This window comes from Otolemur garnettii, unplaced genomic scaffold, assembly GCF_000181295.1.
Source record: "Otolemur garnettii isolate 467f Iridium unplaced genomic scaffold, OtoGar3 scaffold00038, whole genome shotgun sequence".
NCBI lineage: Eukaryota > Metazoa > Chordata > Mammalia > Primates > Galagidae > Otolemur > Otolemur garnettii.
Window position 1 is genome coordinate 5704403 of NW_003852433.1, and position 5340 is coordinate 5709742.

The 5340-nt window shown below is 48.2% G+C and overlaps 1 pseudogene; it reads left to right on the top strand.

Annotated features, from left to right (window-relative positions):
• Positions 1-4816: 4816 nt before the first annotated feature.
• LOC100955135 overlaps positions 4817-5340 on the top strand; it is a 100146-nt pseudogene continuing 99622 nt past the window's right edge.

A 5340-nucleotide genomic window follows, 5' to 3' on the forward strand; every position in this document is an offset into this window, starting at 1 on the left:
CAACCTTTGAATTTAAGGTGATTGATGACAATACTCTGAAGAGGGACATCACACAGTCAAACCCTGTAGATAGTCCGCAGGTGGCTGATGTGAGAAATGGCTTGCAAGGGAACCAAACTTTCCACAGGTCACTCCAGACTCTGCTGAAAACAGCAAGATGTTCTCCAGAGTCACGGAGAACATAGGAGAAATGTAATTGTCAGGGGCTAGAAGGCAGCAGAATCCGATGTCATCTATCATCATAATTTAATGTTGAGCCTCTGAGAACCGAGGCCAAGAAGGGGAACCTTCTCTCCACAGAGAGCTCAAGGAGATCCAGGCTGTCGGTGACCTCCAGTCCAGCCCCCCACCCCTGAGCCCCTTCACCTGTTCACCAGTACCTGCCTGTGCAGGACTTGACCTCTAGGACGGACCTGGGATGTAAAACCCCAGATGTGGAGGCTCACAACCACTAGTACCTGCTTGCTTAGGGCTTGACCGCATGGAGTTGGGTGAAACCAAAGAGTCTGGACTCAAGGGACTGGGTTTGATCTCTGACTTGGCTGCTTGGTTCTGTACAACCTTCAACAAGCCAACTCACCTCTCTGGTTCCTGGTTTGTTCGTGACAAGAAAGAAAGAAAGAAAGAAAGAAAGAAAGAAAGAAAGAAAGAAAGAAAGAAAGAAAGAAAGAAAGAAAGAAAGAAAGAGAGAACCGAACCGAACCATAGTCCTTGCCCTACCGACCTCACAGGATTTTCTAGGGGATGAATAATAGTGCCGCTAGCTAACGGGGACTGCATCTCTCTCACAGGCCAGCACTTTGCATACGTCATCTTGTTTGAGACAACATCTTTGTGGGCACGTGCTCATATTATCCTCGTTTTGTAGATGGGAAAACAGATCCAGCAGAATGGTGCTGCTTATATGAGGTCACCCGGCTTACAAAAATTAAGTCTGAATTTAGAGCCCATGCCATTCACCAGAGACTTATGTTACCACACTGCAGTGTTATGCCAGATGGAGAGAATGCTGGGAGGAACTTTAGACTCCCAGGGAAGAAATTTGGAGCAGGCTGGGGAAGCTGGATGTGGGAGGGGTATGGCCAATGGCTGGGGATTAGTATTGTTCCCAGATTGGGCGTGCATGATGAGGGGGTTTGGGGAAGCAAGATGGACACGGTGGAGAGAGAACAAGCTTGACGAGAGAAGGCTGTCGGAGAGGGAGAGAGAGAGAGGACTGGCACCTGCCAGGAGAAATCTTGGGAAGACAGAGAAACTGGAAGGGGGGTTAGGAGGCTTTGTTTTTAGATCTGCTTTGTAATTGCCATTCTCTGGCCCCCCGAACCTTAAGTAAAATCCGTGCTTTTTGCTCAGTGTTTTCAGAAGTGCATCCAGGTTTGCTTTGGGATCTGACAAACTGAGAAACGAATGCTGATGTGGGCGCTGCCATCAGGACCACATCCATCCTCCTTCCCCAGGCTTCCTGGTGTGGGTGGTCTTGCCTTGGGGCCCATGGCTGTCCCAGGGACCTCTGTAGCTTCCAGAAGCTCTGGCCCTGGGGCCTCTGAGCACAACCCATTTATGGGTAGGCTGGAGATTTTCACTACGGCTGGATCCCAAGTGTCCAAATCCAGCAGAGAGACAGGCATACGAGCCAGTCCCCCAAATACTCTCTACTCCCGATTCAGCTCTCCTGGACATTTGGATCTCATGAGGTTTCTCTCATCTTTTCATTTGGCAAAAACTAGGTTTTCCCTTTTCCTTGCTAGAGTTAGTTTGGAAGCTTCTTTTCTATGTCACTACACAACCTTCACTTTACTAACTCCATAATGTGCCACTAAGTAACACAATGGACATAACTGGCCCCCTATTGTTGGACAGTAGGTGGTTTCTAGGAAAAAGCAGCAGTGTCATAGAGTCTGCCCTTTCTGATGGAGGCCTGGAGTAGAGGAAACGAATCCTGATGTGGGCACTGCCGTCAGGACCACATCCATCCTCCTTCCCCAGGCTGCTTGGTGTGGGTGGTCTTGCCTTGTCCTGCCCCCATTGCCAGTGTGACTAGTCAGCGTGACTTGGGGGACACTCCTGAGGACACCTTCCTACCCCTTCCTGTCACACTACTTTAGAACCCTCCATGGAAACATCATCTTCTCCACCTGACTGTGACCTTCAGTGGCCTTTTCATCTCTATGTCCCCAGTGACTGGCAGGGGGAAGCCCCTCAGGAATGAAGGAAAGGAGGAGAGAGGAAACAAAAGAAAGGAGGAATAAAGGCAGAGACGGGTGTCCTTCCTCCCTCTGGCCACCCGCATTAATAGGGCCTGGAACTGCTAAGGGGCATTAGTCACTGAACATGTCTACACTGTGGAATTTATTAGCGTGAACTGTACAAATTATACCTTCCCCCTAGAACTTGCCCACAACAGGAACAGAGTTTATCCTGAGGCCCTGAATAAAGACACAGAGAAATAAAAACCTCATGAATTTTTTAAAGCGCTTATTGGAATTGGGATGTTGGGGCACCCGACACTCTGAGGACAGAGTATCCAGTAGATCAGCATTCATTGCTCTTTACCCTTTTTAATCTTTTTAAATCCTCTCGCTTTCCAGGGTTAATCTGTGCTGCCCCCCTGAACTTCCCTCTGCTTTGGACCATCAGGAGAATAATACCCACCCACCCACCGGGCTCCCTCCTGCATCTCCCATCCTGCTGGTGTGGCATCAGGGTGCCCAGTCCCCAGCAAAGGTTGGGTCCTGGAGCCCCAGTGGTGCCTGCACCTGCTTTGGGGGTAAGATTAGAGGCACTGGGATCATAATGCTGAGATTCTCAGTGTCCTCTTAAAAAGCCTTCCTGGCTCTGAACGACACCTGAGCTTATCAGCCCCTAAATGTCAGCCTTGAAGAAAGTTAAGCGGTTTACAAGGACTTGCTGAGAAAGCCCACGTATGAGAAGCTAATAGAAGGTCAGCATTTTCCATCTTGATTTTTTTTCCTTCCTGCTTCCTAGGGTCTCAGTAATGCTCTCTCTTCCTCTGGCGCTTTGAAGAAGTCCTTACACATTCTGGCAAGGTAGCTAAGCACTTGATGTGATTTTATCCTCCCCACAAGCCTGTGAAATGAGGTTTGTTATTATTATTTCCATTTTACACATGAAGAAATCGAAACTTGAACAGAGAGGGGCTCTTGCGCGTAGTCATACGCAGCAGCTGACAGAACGGGGCTCTGTACTCTCATCTGTCTGAATTAGAGCCCATGCTTTGATGCATTGTGAATTTGCCCTCCACTTAGCAAGGGATAAATGCTTCCTCCCACCCAGTTCACTGGTGCTTTGCAATGACATCTAGAATTGATGTAAACAAACCGTCTGGGGTCCAAGTTGAGGAACTTGGACTGTAAGAGTGGACGTTTCATCTCTGGTTTCCTTGGGTGAAAGGTCGGCTTACCACGGTCCATATGCAGCCCACTGCCAGTTCATGACCATTAAGTTTTCCTGGAACACAGCCCAGCTCTTTCATTTACACACCATATTGTCTGTGGCCACCTTCCCACTATGACAGCTCTGGTGAGTAGTGCAATAGACACCGTATGGCCCACAAGGCCTACAATATTTACTCTTTAGCCCTTAAACGGAAATTTTTCTGACCCCTAGAACCTAGGGTAATCATTGTCTGTTATCCCTGAATCTAGGGTGATGGATGACCATAGTGACCACAATGTGAGTACATCACGTTTCTCAGGTGCTGTGAGCCAGGTGCTCTGCGCGTCGCTCTCTGGGGACCATCTCATGGAATCCTCCAACTACTCTGCCTGGCAGGCGCTCAGAGACCTGTCCAGGCAACAATGACCCATCCACCTGAGATCCCTTCCAGGACCTCTGAAGTGTTTCCAGCTTGGGTTCAGCTCCCAGGGTTTCTGGAGAGGGGAATTCCCAAAGAGGCTCTGATTCTCCTGCTGGTGCTCCAAGGGCAGAGCCGTGGTCTCGTGCCCTGAAGTAATTACACTTTAATTCTTGTTTTTTCCTTAAGGCTGGTCAAATGAAGCAGCGAGAGTAGAGGAGAAAAAAAGAAATCCATAACTGCTTAGGATCAATTTAGATGTACACACCTCTGCATTCAGACCCACCTACACTTGTATTCTTGATCATTTGTGTGAGCGGAGCAGAACAGAGGGGGAGAACCCAGCCTTGGGGAGCTATGGAAGCTCTGCAGCTTTGTGATTGAGAGACCTTGAACAAGTCTCCTAACTTCATAGAGCCTCAGTTATCTGATCTCGAAAATGAGGGTGACAATTCCTGTTTCTTGAGGTCACCGTGATGGCAAGTGCGGACTGCTGCATAGTTAAGTGTTGGTTATTATTATTATTATCATGACAGGGGGGCCAGATTTCTACTGCAATCACGATAAAATAATGCAAAAATCTCTGTGCTTTACCCAAGTCAACACTTATGTGTGTTGTATGTATTTTACAGTTATGTGAATCAGCTGGAGATGGCTCGATAGGTTAGATTTGGCCCTGCTACACTTATCTTTCATCCTGGGACCACAAATACCCAGGACATGCCCTTCTAAAGGCAGAGAAGAGAACTCTCAAAACATTCAGTGAAAAGGCAGGCACCATTTAAGGCTTGGGCTCAGAATTGGCCCACAGTTATCTGAATATATCTAAACATTTGCTATTGGCTAAAACAAGTTGCGTGCCCCAGCCTATTATCAAAAGTGTTAGGAAGATACACCCCACCCACAGTGAACTGTCTAAAAGTGGACAAGGGAGAAACCTTCAGGGCAAAATCTCTGTTTAGTTCTCTGGAAGAGGATGGAAACACAGACACATCTTTAAAAATGGCAATGGTATCAGAATTCCTCAAGCAGGCCTAGTTTGTTGAAAATGAAGAGCAGCAGTACGTTAATACCGTGAAGTCATCCAAAGGTGGTCCTAGGTCGGCGGTGAGCCCCATTCTTCCTTCGATCCATCTGCAGATGTTGCTGTCATCCACCAAGCCCTGACGGTTAAAGGTGCAGATTAAAGGACCATCACTGACATATTAACTAAGAGAACCAATGCTCAGCGTCAACAGATCAAAGCGGCGCATCTCCAGGAGAAGGGAAAGCCCCTGGATGAAGTACTGAAGACGGCCCTTACAGGCCTCCTGGAGGTAGTTACTTTAGCACTGCTAAAAACCCCAGCACAGTTTGATGCTGATGAACTCCACACTGCCATGAAGGGCCTTGGAACTGATGAAGGCACTCTGCTTGAAATATTGACATCAAGGCTCGGCGCCTGTGGCTCAAGTGGCTAAGGCACCAGCCACATACACCCAAGGTGGTGGGTTCAAATCCAGCCCGGATCCGCCAAACAACAATGA